This window comes from Dermochelys coriacea, chromosome 12 (assembly GCF_009764565.3).
Source record: "Dermochelys coriacea isolate rDerCor1 chromosome 12, rDerCor1.pri.v4, whole genome shotgun sequence".
In the NCBI taxonomy this organism is placed as follows: domain Eukaryota; kingdom Metazoa; phylum Chordata; order Testudines; family Dermochelyidae; genus Dermochelys; species Dermochelys coriacea.
In genome coordinates, this window is record NC_050079.1 from 15,629,119 (window position 1) to 15,645,410 (window position 16,292).

General features: G+C 43.4%; 1 long non-coding RNA gene across 1 annotated transcript; it reads left to right on the forward strand.

Moving 5' to 3' along the window:
- The first annotated feature begins 3,502 nt into the window (after positions 1 to 3,502).
- LOC122456276 lies at positions 3,503 to 15,913 on the forward strand. The gene is made up of 3 exons (XR_006275076.1): positions 3,503 to 3,585; positions 6,003 to 6,126; positions 14,582 to 15,913. It is a non-coding gene; the product is annotated as an uncharacterized LOC122456276 (long non-coding RNA).
- The last annotated feature ends 379 nt before the right edge of the window (positions 15,914 to 16,292 follow it).

Sequence of the window (16,292 nt, forward strand, 5' to 3'; positions counted from 1 at the left end):
AATCCCATTGCACGCTCTGTAATAGCAGAGGGGAAAGGAGCCAATGAGAGGACGGGGATGTAAGGAGAAGGGCCACCAAGATGCCTGCACAGAGCCCTCATGTAAGTCTCCCCTTTTCCCCTTTGCACCCAGTCTAGATGCATTGGACAGGCATTAACAGCTACTCCATTGGTTGGCGGGCGGGGAGGGGGGGGCTGAATTCTTTCTCAAATCTCGGCTTGCGGGGGAGGGTTTACAACTGGCAGGTGATATTTACAACAAAGTTAAGGACTTGAATAGAGCAGATCTGTATTCAATGCCTCCCCCGTGTCCCCCGGCCGCAAAGGAAGGAGTTGAGGCAGAAACTGCCGGAGCAGTGATGGGGAGGGGAGGGAGGCGATCTCCCCAAGCGCAGCTCAGATCAACGGATCAGCTAAAGGAAAGTGGCCGGCCAGGGGGAACGGTGGCACTCCAGAGACAGGGCCACGAGTTAGCTTGCATAGGGAATCTCTTCGAGGATCCCAGCAGATGGGCAAGGCAGTGATGGGGGGGGGGGACTGAATGCAGCGCCATGCCAGTGATGAAATCCTGCGCTACCTGCCTTGGTGAAGTCCTGTTTTGTCGAATGGAAGGTGCACCTGTTTGCAGGGTGCCATGCGCCATCCCGTTTTCTGCCCCCTCTTCCATACGTGTTCGGTTTTGAAAGCCCCCCGCCCCCAATATCATTCTCCATCTGTTTTCCCTCTCTCACAGGGCCAGAGACAGGAGTTGAAATAATGTGTTGCAAACTGCTGGTAAAGTAGCTGTACAAGCCGGAAGCAATTTGTATTTGAGTTAGCAGCTGAGTCTAAAATAGAATGATGAAAGGTTTCAAATACAGTGAAACTTGTGGCTCTTTGCCTCCAGGCAAAATGTTCAGAAGCAGTAGATGTTTGGGAACAGGCAGAGGAAGAAATGGAAAGAAAAGTAAGGAAAGAGTAACTTAAACTGAATAGGATTATAGCAGCTGCTATTACTACACTGTGTAAAGCTTCCCACACATATTTAAACATACACTTTGGGTACTTATATAGTTTTACATTTTAGTTTACAGGTAACGTACACGTGTAGGTAAACACAAGCTGATCAGTAAGCAGGGTGCTTTACGTTGATTACAATTATATGGAAGGTAAGTTTGCTCTGTTGTGACCCTAGATTGCTCCCAGTATGTTTCCATCGCCCTAATACAGCTTCTTTCCACAGTCCGACTCTCCCTCCATTACCATCTTTGTCCCCCCTTTCTTCCCCTTCCTTTGTTTGCTCTACCTCCTATGCCCTTCTCCCTCTCAGAGCAGCCAGAGGCACAGGCTGCAGGTAGAGTAGCAGCGCCCACACTAGCGGTGGGAAAGCACCAGTGAGTGGGAGCAGAGGGAGGGAAGCTGGTAAGTGAGGTGTGCTCAGAAGGCAGCTGATGGGGTATGGCCACAGCTGCATGTGTGTAGCCAATCCAAAGGACAGTGGCATACAGGGAAGAATCTGGGGGCATAGTCGGAATGTGGGACTCTCAGTGCCATAGTTTAGAATTGTGTTGTCAACTGCTTTCCAACAGTTGTCGCTAGTATGGTTTCCCTGTCCAGTGGCAAAAAGTTTTTTGTTTTTTTTCTTTTGCAGTCATGCGAATCTAAACCATATTACAGACTCTCCTTACTCACTGGAATTTCCAGACATGGTTGAAATACATTCTATAAGAGGTTAGTTGGGGACAAGAAACATGTTGCCACCATATTAGTCTCACACATAGTCATAAGCACTACTACAGATAGGTCCTAAATGCAGTGATTAGTCCTGAAACTTCCAGTATCAGTTTAACTTTGAAATGGGAAATGTCTCCACATTATCCTGTGCACTTACCATGTATGCAAACAGGCCTAAAGAGCAGGCCAGCACCCAAGCATAAAGGTTTATTTTTGTTCTTGAAAGTTCTTAAAAATGCAGCATGTCAATTGTGTTTAGCGTAAAGCCTATAGCTACTTTAGAAGTCTGGCATCAGGTGTTGCAACTAGAGAGGCATCTGTGAGAAAAATTCAAAAGAGAAACAGTGGAGTGTTGTGACACAATGTAGCAAATTGATCCCTACTGCCCACCACCTTCTCTCCCTGTCATGTCCTTTTCCCACGATTACATATATTTTAAAAAAGACTTCAAAGTTGAGCCAGTGGGACTAGACTAATTGGTTAAAGAATATAAGGAAAGCAAAGGCCATGTTAAAAAACTATCTTTGACAGTGAGTATCCCTTAGAGGGGATGATTTACCTTGACCAGCTTCGTGTTAAGACTACAACATGCCTTGGCTATGTTACTAAGATTTTAACAGATTAATTATTACAACAGCTAATACCTGTTTAAAATAAACCTTTTTTTCCTAGTGAAGACAAGGCTATGAAGGCTACTTTGGTCTTGTATGTACTAGCTTGTTTTCTTAAAATGTCCCACTGTTGCAATCACCAATGGAACTTGTCTATACTACATGCAGTATTGCTACCTCCTGCACTTTGTCTGCACTAGATCTCCCACCATGACTAGCACTTTAAAAATAATAATAATAAAAGGTTAGAGTAGTTAAGTCCCCATTCTTAAGGTGAGATGGAAAAGGTCAAGATGCATCAGGCTTTCATGCCCTTTGTGGCAATTTCACAGTACCATTTTGCAGCTCTTTGAAAGCACAGGGCTGTTGTTTCAATCACAAGAGGCACCCCGAGAATGAATGGAAGCGTAGAGGGGGTGAAAAGAAGAGGGTAGGTGAAAGCATGGAATATCCCTAGTCCTGAGGTTGGATTAAGGCAATCCAGGATCGTAGGCCCACCGTCACATGTTGTCTCCCCTCACAATGGTCTGTCCCCACAGCCCTGCCCCTGCAATGTTGGCTAGGACTCTACTCGGTGTGGCAGTGGCAGGGAACCCCTTCTCAGGGAAGCAGGGGCAGCACATGAGGTCCCCTTCTTCTCCCCAGAGTGGCAGAGATGGTAGCAGGGGAGCCCACAGTATTTACCACATCAGCTGGGGTGTGTATGCTATGGTGGGTGGACTGCACTCTAGTCCTCCTGCTGCCATACACAGAGTCCCCTGCTATGTGCGGTCGCTGCTCTCGCTCTCTCTCCCCTGAGCAATGGGTCATGGAGCTAACAGCCCATTGAGAGGAATAGGGCAGTTCTCACATTCAGAACTATCATCTCTGGCTCTCTGCAGCCTCAGGCAGACCCACCAGTGCTTTGGTTACATTCGCCTCGTTTTCAGGTGTTTCTTTGTACTCAGGAGGGCTAGAGACTTACTTCCTTTAATGGAACCTGAGAGGATGATGTAATCACAGAACTCCGGGAGCTGGGGCCTTAGGCATGGGTCTCTAACACCAACTATTTTCTTCCTCCTGGATTTATGAAGCTCTGGGAGAGCACATTGCCCTACCTGGCTAATACGGGGATCAGGTAGAAATGCTTTGAAAGGAAAAGGTTGATGCAGAAAAAGACTCCTGGGGATGCCAGGTGGCCTGGAGAGCTGCAGGTGAACAGGTCAGGAAGCTGAGCTGATGAGCAGGCTACAGCAGGAGCTGGAGAATCATGTGCGGAAAAGGTCTGGCAAAGAACTTGTGGAGAAGCAGCAGAGGGTGGGGAAGGACCTTAGGGGAAGAATAGCCAGGGACTCTCAAGTTTCCCGAGTCAATAGCTAGCTCAGGCACTCAGAGAGACAGGAGCCTGGAGAAGGCTAGTACAGCCCCAAATGTCTTAAATCCTGGGGATTAGCCTTGAAATGGTCATTGAGTTTTTACTGGGTGTTGGCCCCAAAGAAGGGGTTTCCAGCCTTGCACAGGGCAGCTAGGTAGAACAGGGACTCGTGTGTGTGGTGGTGGGTGGCTTGTAAACCAATTGTTGCCCAAATTTGGGGCAGCCTGCTGTTGTGGGAAATGCTGTCACAGTAGCAGGTAGCAACATAGGATTGTCCCCAAAGAGCTACACCAGGGACTGATCCTGCATGGAAGCTGCATGTTAGAGGAAGAGCTGCAGACAGCCTGAGGAGCCGTAACTCTGTGGGTTTGCCCCCTAGGGCCAGTCTGGGAGCTGTTGTTTTACCTAGTATTTGAACTGCCTAAGTCACTGTACCTGGGGTATTTGCATCCTTGCCTTTTCTGTCAGCCCTAGTAAACTATCCTTTCACTTTAGTGTTTCTCAGGGACCTACCAGATCCTAGTGCCTATGGGGCCTGGCAGCGGAAGCACCTTCAGTGCTTCCCTCTGACTTGTGGTGTCCTTGGTGGTGCTGAGTTGTACCTTAAGACGTTTGCTGTAGCATAGCATGTCCTCATTAGCCATATTAGTTACACCAGCTGTGTCTGATTCCCTGTTGTGAGGCAGTGAAGTGCCCCTTGACATACCCCTTATGGAGGTTGATGGGATGAGGGGAAAACTAACACTTTGACTGGAAACAATATCAAAGATGTGAACAAAATGTGTTAGGATAGAATGATACAACTAGAAGAATATTTTAAAATAGAGAAAGAAAAGGTACTTGGGCAACCCTCCCCCCCCCCCCCAAAAATAGAATGAATAGAATGTGTATAATTGTGTGCACAAAGTTGATGCAATGGCTCTGCCACCCAGTGTCTGTGTAGGCTGCAGGGTTCTCACATGCACTCAGACAGCAGAGGGACAAAGGTAGGGGGCTGGAGCACCAACTGAAAAAGAGTTCAATACCAGTCCACTCCAGTAGAAGGAATTTGCACACGTATACCCTAACATACCCCAACCTAGAGTTCATGTGAGCTGATGTCTTCCTGTTAGCTAGAAGAGCCTAAAAGAGGTAAAAAAGTGATATATTTTTGCAAGTAGTCTTCAGCTTTGTTTAGTTGACTAATCTGGATACAGCATTCTATTTGAAGAGCCATGAGAGAGAGCTGCTAATGAGAATTGTGCTGTCTTCTGAGCTGGTTAGGCTTCTAGTTAGATTGCTTACTTTTTGGACAGGTTTCAGAGTAGCAGCCGTGTTAGTCTGTATTCACAAAAAGAAAAAGGAGTACTTGTGGCACCTTAGAGACTAACAAATTTATTTGAGCATAAGCTTTCGTGAGCTACAGCTCACTTTATCGGATGCATCCGATGAAGTGAGCTGTAGCTCACGAAAGCTTATGCTCAAATAAATTTGTTAGTCTCTAAGGTGCCACAAGTACTCCTTTTTCTTTTTACTTTTTGGAATCCATTTTCTATGGATAATAAACAAAGTTTAAGCATTTTTTAAGAGTATATACGTGGGAGTTTTGTGACTTTTTAAGCACAGCTAACTACTGCAACTGTCTCTGTGGGCCTGGTTCTAGAATGAATGCAGTAGATGAAAGACTGCAAAGATCTCACCTGATCCTGATTTCTCCAGGAAAAGCCACTGCAAACTATATACTGTTGGTATATACTTGGGTTTTTTTCCACCAAATGCATCCGATGAAGTGAGCTGTAGCTCACGAAAGCTTATGCTCTAATAAATTTGTTAGTCTCTAAGGTGCCACAAGTACTCCTTTTCTTTTTGCGAATACAGACTAACACGGCTGCTACTCTGAAACCTGTCATATATACTCTTGGGTTTTCTTTTTACTGCATGCTGACAAGACACTGACACACATAATACAATACTGCTAAACTAGGATTCACCGGTGTGTAACTAATGACAAGGAGATAACACAAGCACAGCTTACCTCCTTGTGCTATGGCTTGTCAATACTAGAAAAATTGTATTGGTTTACCTAAATCAATTTGAAGTCAATCCATTTATACCATGGCAAACCCATAATGTAGATGCAGTGAAACTGGTTTAACCCTTGCTTAAATCAGTTTAGCTTCAATTGGCTCCCAAGTATCTATTAGTTTTTTTTTCAGCCCACTGCTGTGTGAGATACTTGCAAGCAGCCTTTCTAGGGTGCAACCCATACAAAACAATGGGTTGTGCTCTTGTGTTCTCTCTGTTGGCTTTGCAAAAGCAGTTAATTAACCAATCCTCTATTCCCAGAACTATGCATATGCATGTTGACATCAACAGTAAAGCACAAACAAGAAAGCAAACAAAACAGTTGGAGTGGATTACAATGCATTTAAACATGGAGGAAATCGGTATTTGTCAAATGGAAAAAAAGGTAAAATGGGTTGGGGGAAAAGTGTCCAGGTTTTGTAAAAGCTCTTAAAACAGTGCAGATGAAGAGAGATAGCAGCAGATATTCAAATAATTTAATCTTAAATAGAGTTTCTGTTGGTGCTATTTAGATATTTTTTTTCTTTAACACTGTTATGTTGCCCTGTTGGTTTGGTGTATATATATATTTTTGATTGTAAATGCATACAACATGTTTGAATTGAGTTTATTAACATGTTAATTGTGCATAACTGTGCTTTGGAACCCTGAAAGTTTGCATGAATATGTCTAAAGACAGGTTGGTCTTGTGGTAAGGCACTAGACTTTTGGTATGTCTACACTGTACTGAAAACATAAAAGGTGTACTCTTAATTTGGGTTAGCTAAGATACTTTGGTTTTAATTTGGGTTAGCAGCTTGAATTCAGCCCCAGGCTCCCTTAAGCTGCAGCTAGGACATGCTTCCCAGCCCAGATGGACAGACCCAGGGTAGCTCAGGTTGAGCTAGCACACTAGTATGTCAGTGTAGACATTGTCAGTGTAGACCTCATTATCCCTAGCCTGATTCTTGCTTGCATATTTATACCTGCCTCTGGAAATTTCCACTCCATGCATCTGAAGAAGTGGGTATTCACCCACAAAAGCTTGTGCTCCAATATGTCTGTTAGTCTATAAGGTGCCACAGGACTCTTTGCTGCTAGTGTAGACATTACAGCACTAGCCAGTGCTTGGGCTAACATGCTAAAAATAGCAGCACTGATGTTGTGACATGGGCAGAGGCTCAAGCTAGCCACCTGAGCTCAGACCCAGGCAGTTGGGTGGGCTTGAGAACCTGAACTTTCACCCGAGCCACAGTGTCCACGCTATCTGAGCTAGTGTGAGTCTGACTACCCAAGCTGGGAGGATCTCCCCCAGCTGTAGTGGAGACATAGCCTTGCGGGTTGTAATCAAGCTGCTAAGCGAAATTAAAAGCAAGTGACCATTATGGTATTGGGCGTGTCTACACTGCAATCATAGGGTATAATTGCAGCTCATGTAGACACACCTGTACTAGTTTTAATCTCGCTAGCTCACATGCTACAGTAGTGGCTTCCGTGCAGGCTAGCCACGTGAGTAATTGCCCAGGCTTTCTGCCATCCATGATTGCTGTATAGACATACCCAGTAGAGTCTGTGCCTTAAAGACTGAGCTTCCCAAACAGAAAGCCTGGGCAGGTTGCAGTGAACAGCACTGGGTTTTGCTGACCCACAAAACCTGCTGTCCTGCAAGGCTGGCTGGTGGGGCTCAGCTCCTCACTCTGGGCCTTGCAACCTGCTGCTCAGGTGTGGCCTGACCCCTTGATGGGGGGACAGCTGGGCCAAATTTTGAGTGATGTTGTGACCCCACGTACCAGGTTACAATGCTACTCAGTTGGCTCAGCTGCCCTAGTCAGGGGGACTGGGCCAAACTTTAGTGGCACTGTGACACATGGACCCTGTGTACCAGGTTGCAACACCTGGAGCAGGAACTGAGCCCAGCCAGCCCTGCAGGACAGGAGATGTAGGAGCTGCTAGTGGGGGAAGGCTTGTTCTGCAGCTCCCTTTCTCCCCCTTCCCCTGGCCTCGCTCCCACAGGTGGGCCAGGACCTAGGCTGCTTTAGCTACTTAAAATGTTGGGAGGTATGCGTGAAGCTCTTGTTGTTCTTAGTTTTTGTTTTTTGTTTTTTTTTTTCCTTGCGAGGGAAGAAGTGGTATTAGTGCCTTTAACGGCTGAGTTTCCCAGACCGTCTGGGTGAGGCTGTGAAGCTCATGTTGTTGTTATGCGCTGGCATTGGCAGTTAGAACAGGACACAGAATAAAGCAGAGCTCTTGCAAACATTTTAAATGCTGTATGATCATTGATCACTGTGTCTTTACTGCTATTTCAGTCCATGTTAGCTAATACAGGTTAGCTCTCACGAGTTAAGAGCAGACTTTTTCTGTAGTGTAGACATACCCTGTGACTAAGGAAATCCAAGTTGAATTCCTAGCTTTGCCCATATGTGACCTTGGCCAAGTCACTCAATATCTCTGTACCACTATGAAATGGGGCTAATGATACTTTCTCAGCTCCCGCTCTTTGTCTGTCTTGTGTATTGAAATTGGAAGCTCTTCAGGGAAGGGGCTCTCTTACTGTGTGTTTGTACAGTAAGCAGCTACTGTATATTGGAATCTAAATGTGTTATAGCAGTGCCTAAAAACAACCCTCCTAAAATCTCACTCTCGCGTGAACAACTGGCAGCATTCTGCCTGCGAGCTCCTCATGTTTGTAAGTTATCAGGGAAAGTAACTATGATGAATGCTGTTTAAAAGCCAAAGTAGTTTTATGTGCATTTAAATTTGTTGTTGTATTTGTGAGAACCAGTTTTACCATCTATTTCTGTGAAGCATCTCGAGAGATTACTGTACCTTTCATTGAGATATTGGATGTAACCACAATCTGATACAACATTCTCCTTGTGGATAATACAAATACCACTTGCTCAGACCCAACACGGGCAATATTTATTGCACTCTGTGCCTTAACAAGAACAGGAATATAGTTCATTGTCAGTTTAGGTGATGTTTATCACAAATGAGTTTTAGTCTGGACTACAGGTGATTTTTTTTTGTATGGTTTCACTTTATTCCCCACAGATTTATTATTTGGTGAATGTAACAATAAAACTAAGCAGATGGAATTTTAATATCTAATTGGGAGGCAAAATATTTGGATTATCAAAAAGTCTGGGTTAGAATGTATAGTAAGACAACGTAGAACTAGAACTGTGGTCACAATTCCTCCCCTGCTTGTTCTGGGGCAGGGGGAATAACAGAAGTAGTAATTTACTGGAGGCACTGTTTTGTAGTAGATGGTGCACTGGAGTTGCAGTCAGGTGAACTGGGTTCTATTCCCGGCTCCGTCACTGGCCTCCTGGGAGACTTTGGGCAAATCATTTCCCACTCTGGGCCTCAGTTTCTCCATCTATACAATGGGGATAATGATACTGACCTTGTTTTGAGATTTATTGATTAAAAATGCTATATAAGAGCACTATTATTACTGTTACTATTACTACTATTATACCAGCAGCAAATTATGATACCACTGCATTGGTGAAGCTGTGTTGGCTGGTGCATTGTAGGTATGCAGCCAAGGTTATGCCTATTCCCTTCTCAGTGTTGGAAACTAGCAGTGGGGAAAATGAATGCTTAGTATTTCAGAACCATTAAAATGCTTTGTTAGGGTCGGGGCTTTTCTCTCAGTTTTACTGAACTCATTGCCCATCCTTATCACTTAGCACAAGGCAGTGCCAGCCTTGCCTGGTTTGAAAGGATAACTTTGTGTAGCTATGACAGGTTTCAGAGTAGCAGCGGTGTTAATCTGTACCAAAAAAAGAAAAGGAGGACTTGTGGCACCTTAGAGAAGAACAAATTTATTTGAGCATAAGCTTTTGTGATGAAGTGAGCTGTAGCTCACGAAACCTTATACTCAAATAAATTTGTTCTTCTCTAAGGTGCCACAAGTCCTCCTTTTCTTTTGGTGTAACTAGCCAGTCAAACACCGGCCACTTCCCATATGAGTCCATGCATTCTGCCTGATTGTAGGTATTTGCTGTTGCTTTTTCTTCTCCCCTCTGCCCTCCTGAAACAAAGAGAAACAAAGCTGAATGGGTTTAATTTCATCAGGAGTCTGAAGTAATCGTCAGCTAAAAGCATAAAGTCCTGGTTTTATGAGGTACTTATTTCAAAGTGCTTTTTTCATATCTGAAAAATCAGATGTTGAGAACAATAACAACAAGAATAAAACAAAACTAAGAACCTGGGCAACAAAAAGCCTTGGCCTAAATTTTCAAGAGTGACTAGTGATTTTTAGCGTTTCTGTTTTTGGGTGCTCATCTTGGGAAACCAGAAAGGGGCCTTAATTTTAGAAAGCACTGAACGCTTGCTGTGTAAAATTCAGGCCCCTTTAAGAATATTTCCTATTAGTCACCCACAAATGAGACACTGAATATCAGGCAGCTTTGAAAATGTCATCCCCAAATTCCATAGCAGTGGATAGCTTAGGTACAGCTCAGTCCTGTGACTCTGATTATTAAAAATTATTAGTAAATACTAGTAGACTGATTCAACTTGCTGTAGGGCTAGGGTTTGCAGGGGTGGGTGAGATGCAGCTGATTTTGAGAGTCATGATTTATTCAAGCAGAGTCAGATAATGTAACCATAGGAAGCTCTGTGTAATGGACTCTTGGCCCTTAATGTTCCAGTGAAGGCTGTTGTATGTTGACATGGTGGTCTTCAGTGGGGGAGGGTATTTGAACTTAAACAGACAAAGTTGTTGTATAATTATTAACTGTAAAAGGCTTGGTATGAGAAGGGAATCCTATGGTGATGTGATGTCTCTCTCTCTCTCTCGGTGACTAGGTGTGGGTTTTCTTTGTCTGGAGTGGAGTTATTGCTCTATGCAAGGCTAACAATTAATGACAGAGGTCTTAGCATGTGAAAGACATGAGAATTTATAGGAAACAATAAAGTAACAATAAATTAAAGATTAAATATCAATAGCCTGCAGCTGTAGCATCTACTTTCTATATCATTACATAGTAAAAGCTAAGTAGGGCTGGAAGGGGGTCAGTACATGTATCAGAGACCTCCAAAGCATATCTGTATGCTGCAAATAGCCATGCTGGTGATTCAGAAGCTGACCTTTCCCTTAAGTCTCTGCTGAACCAATGCTCCAGCATGGTGGCGATAGTGGCTGCTGGAGGTGCTGTCTTTCAGATGAGATGTAAAAAATGAAGCTCTGACCAGTTTAGGTCATTAAAGATCCTGGTCCTGAATCTGGGGTCTGCCATGAACCTCCAGCATAAAAAGGCCACATTGCAGGTGGAACAGGCCCCCAGCATAGGGGTGTCTTGGGTGGCATAGGACAGCAGAATGGCTGCCCGCTTTCCTCCTTGCAGTCCCCAGCATAGGGCATGCCAAGGGTACAGCTGGGTGGAAGGAGTGTAACAGGAGGGATGTGACGGGAGTACATTAGGCTGCTGTGACAGCTGTTAGAGAAGCATATAGAACTACTCTAGCTTGTATCCGCGCCACTCTGGTGGTCTACAGAATCAGAGAGGTACAAAGACGGCATAAAGCCCAGTCTGTTCCCCTCAGTGCCTAGTCCAAATTCAGTTTAGCTGTAGCTGAGATTCAGGGCCCCATCGTGTGTGTGTTAAAGCAGTTAATCCTGGTTTTCTAGCAAATCTGAATGCCACTTTAAACCCCCCCGCTCAATTGTATTTGGATACAGTGTTCTTTGCTTCCTGTCCAGAACACTTTTGTGGATATTGCTCTGCACTTTTAAACAGCTATTGGATTCTGCTCCGGGGTGGGTGGGTTTTGGGAGGTTAAGTGGTAGCTGTTTGTCCCTTACAAACTGTGCCAGCAGGTGGCCCTGTACTGTCTCATCTGAACAGGCCCATAGGCAGTTCCTCATTCCACATGCTAGGAGGAGGATTGAGTTGCTGAGCCTCATGTAGGAGGGAGGCCTCTTTGAGTGCGCAATGCGGGTCCTTAGTCAGTGTGTAACTGGCTGTTTTCTTCCCACCCCCTCCATAGAACATGAGGGGATTTGGGGGCCTTTGTGACAGATGCTGCCTCTAAGTGTGGGTGCTTCTGAGCATTTTCTCCCAGCTGTATAGATAATGTCACCCATAAGGGAGGCTTCCTTATGCCCTTCTCTACCGCTGTGGGTGGTGATTTGCTAGTGTGAAGTTTCCTTGAGTCTTCCCTCCACACACACATGCACACATACACAGAGGTGATGTTGTCCCAGCAGGAGATCATCCCTAGTAGCGATGGTGCTCCAGCAAGGGGCTTTATCTAGGCATATATTACTTGCCATGACGGGAACCATGGACACTGCACGGGTCCAGAGGGAGACCCTTATATTGTTGACTTCGCCCTGTTATGTTCATGCAAAGTACTTTAAGATCATCAGAGACACAGTTTTTTATAATTTCTTTTACCAGTATGAGTCTTTGGTTGTGATAATGCATCTGTGAATCAAAACAGTCTTCATACCACCCTTCACCATTACGTGACCTGTACTTGCCGTAAAGGCGATAGCAAACTATTCTACAAATGTTTTAGAGAGGATTAAAGTATGTATTTTTATGTAATAGCCAAGGGTCTTGGTAGCTTAAATCCAACTGTACAGAACTTTGAGAAAGAGGAACTTTATTACTAACATGGTTCAGAAATCTCTACAATCAACCTAAAATATATTTTCTGTAAATAATGATGTCATGGTACCACCAGGGCTTGAATTAAGTGCAAAGGATCAGAGGTATAAATCTCCTATTTCTAGTCCTCTTGGGTTGTGAGGTAGTGAACTATAAACATATCACTAGTCAGAGACTGAATATTTTCTCCCTTTTACCAGAAGCCAGTATATCTTTACGGGTAAATTCCATAGTTAGAGGAAATAGAAATCAGTACACTGGCAGGTTGTTTGGAGCCGGGGGGGGAGGGGGGGCGAGTTAGCTGTGTGAGCTGCGTAGCCATCTGGAATGTTAGAATAAGTCCCGGAGAAGATGTATTAGTGCAGTGGTTGTCAACCTTTCCAGAGTACTGTACCCCTTTCAGGAGGCTGATTTGTCTTGCGTACCCCAAGTTTCACTTCACTTAAACTACTTGCTTGCACAATCAGACACAAAAATAGAAAAGTGTCACAGCACATTATTACTGAAAAATTGCTGACTTTTTCATTTTTACCATATAATTATAAATCAATTGGAATATAAATATTGTATTCTCATTTCAGTTTATAGTGTATATAGAGCAGTATAGACAATCTGTATGAAACTTTAGTTTGTACTGACTTTGCTAGTGCTTTTTATGTAGCCTGTTGTAAAACTAGGCAAATATCTAGATGAGCTGATGTACCCCCGGAAGACCTCTACATACCCCCAGGGGTACATGTACCCCTGATTGAGAACCACTGGATTAGTGGGTGGAGTGAAGGTGAAGCTGTCAAAGGTGCTTAATAAAGGCAAATTGTTACTCTGCTCCACAATACATTACCTGGTTTTCCTTTGTATAATCTGCCAATAACCTCTGCATGTGATTATTATCGGACACAGAAGATGTGTGTGCACCATTCAGTTCTCAAGCGGCAGATGCATCAGTAGCTTTAACACGGAATGGCAATGTAGCCCCAGGAAGAGAGAACATCTGAAGAAGCCCCAGGATGTGAGACAAAGACCAAGAAAGACGCATCTCACAGCTGCATTGCTTTGGTGTTTTTTTTAAGCATTACAGATTATACAGTAAAAGGAGTACTTGTGGCACCTTAGAGACTAACACATTTATTTGAGCATAAGCTTTCGTGAGCTACAGCTCACTTCATCGGATGCATGCAGTGGAAAGCTTATGCTTACGAAAGCTTATGCTCAAATAAATTTGTTGGTCTTCTTTTTGTGGATACAGACTAACATGGCTGCTACTCTGAAACCTGAGATTATACAGTATAATGCATGGGCGATAAAGCAACATTTCCATCTGGGAATCTGGATGATTTAATCATCAGAATCCCCTCCTCTACCTCCATCCCCAAGCCTCCCAGTGATTGGGTTTTATAGCAATATCCCTACTTCTCTCTGTGTTAAAACATAAAAACATCATCTTTGTTTGAATTCATCGGGAGAGTGATAACTTCAATTTCAAGTCAATGAAAAATAATTCTGAATAATTTCCTGGGTGATTATTTGGGGGGTTGTTTTTAGAAGCGTTCATACAACACAGTTGAAAAGCAAATGGAAAACAATTGAAGTCGTCACACAAGATGTTAGAAGGAGGGTTACAGAATTTAATAGTGGCCAAGATGCTGCTACCAAAAATAATCTTTATTAAGATTAGAAACACTACATGCTTTTAGTCCAGTAATAAACCTACAGTGACTCATCAGGGTGATGTTGTAGCTTTTTCTGTTGCCCTTATGGAGCAGAGTATTGATTAGACTGTGAAGTAATACGACAACAGCTGAAGCTCAGATAGCAAATATGTGTTGAATTGATCTCCCTTTACTAAGCCCGCTCCCTCCCCAATGTTGTTTATAGCAGAAGGAATGGCTTTGGAAAATAACTTTGATAAACCTTCCCTTGTAGCACCTGTTTAAGTGATGGAGAAGAAAGCACTCCCTAGTTTGTTAACTTTAAGTATTGGAAATAGAAGTGATGTGTACGTAATAATATTATGATTCATACACACCACTTTTCAGCCAACTCGATATATTTCATTACCTCCTTTCTAGCAGATGTATTGATTTTTTTGTTTTGCGGTTTTATAACACAATTTCAAGGCTGTTGTAGTTTAATGAGCCATGTTCTTATGATGTTCACAAAGATTTGAAGCAGTTGTTGAAATAAATATTATGGATTGCCCATCTCTTGTCACCTCTTCTTTCTCTTACTCAGATCAACCCAGCATAAAAATGAATAGGGCATCCAGCTATGCAGCTTTTTGTGCTTGAGATCAAAGTGCTACTGGAGAACAATAGCAGGCCACACTTGTGTGTTCATGACCACACACAGCAGCACCTGAAGAGCAGCAAAATGTCACTGTTGCTTCTGCAGTTTGAGCACAGAGGAAGCAGCTCTGCGGTGGCAGATGATTCTAATAATACTTGATGTGAATTGATGGGGAAGGAGGACCATAACACAGGGGGCTTTTTATTATAAGCCTTGACTTCCCAAGATGTGAACAACAGAATACTGCACCTGTGGACTTTCTTCCAATCAACCATTATGGAAGCTGACAGATTTTATTAACTTAAGGAAGAACTTTTCAACATTGGAGATTTGTAGTTTATTTTGTAGCCATGTGAAAAAGAAATAGAGGGACGTGTTTACATATTTCCCACTGTTCTTATTTTTCTAATAGAGCCTTAAACGCTCTGCTTTTTAAAATAATTTTGTAATAAAATTGGAGGGGCATTTATTGGGAGTAGGGTTCTTTTTTTTTTTTTTTTTTTAATTAAAACAAGTTGTTTGGACTATTTTCCTGGTCACTTGTTTTCATTGCTCTGTGGCTTTCATTAGATGTTGATGAAGAGACTTTGAAAAGCGAGGGAATAAATATATATGCTACTTAAAAAAAGACATTTGATAGACTTCAACATTTGATGAATGTTAAAATCGTCACGCTGTGGAGAATTGTGCTCTGGCTAACGCTATGCAGCAACATTGACCTCAATACAGGGGTGCAAAGCAGACTTTGGCCCTTTATGTCACTTTGTGTGTCTAGTGCATACCCTTGAGTTATATATTTGAGTTAATGTTATTGAGTCATATGAACCTTGTAACCTTCCCAAATTTGGAGTCTGTTCCTTGCAAAGTTTCTCCAGTAGTTTTCACTGATAATGCATCCCTAGTCCCTATATATTGCCAGGGGCCAGGCATTTTCCCAACATCTGTATGTTGGCACTTGTCTTACTTTATTATTTGCATAACTTAAAACAAAAACAAGCGTTCAAATGAGGCGAGAGAAAAATCATGTTTTTGTTATAGATTTTTCTGTTTTTCTTTACTTCTAGTGTTTACAGAAGCAGAGTCTGGCATACCCATTTCCCACATTTGTAGAGGTGGAGACTCCATAAACAGCAGGATGGATGCTGTTCTGCTGCATAAGGGGTTGGGTATATATGCCCCTGCATGGCATGGGGTCCATCTCTATAAGGCTCCCTCTGCATCAGCATCGAGAGGAAAGCTGGATGGGGCAAGGAAAGGATCAGGCCAGGGAAAACTCCATTGTGCAGATCCTTCTGTTCATCCCTTCCCTATTGGTCTTGAATTAGATTTCCACCTTTCTCCCTGCTTTGGCGCAGCTCAGGAAGGGTTGAGGACTGCAATAGTGGCGTTAAGCCACTTTTCTGTCTTCCTATATTAGGGCTTTCCTGCTGCTGGGCTGGCCTCTGGCATTCATTAGAGCAGCCTCAGGGTTTCTCTGTTCAAGTGTCCAGGCTTTTGTGCTCCTCTGCCTTAGCAAAGCAACAGAGAGGTGTCTTAATAGCTTGGAGGATGAGACCTTTGCTATTCAGTTCAAAACCATGGTTCTCACTCATGCAAAATTCCCCACTGATATCAGGAGTGAGTGAAATGCAGGATCTGACCCATGGTTAGGATTAAT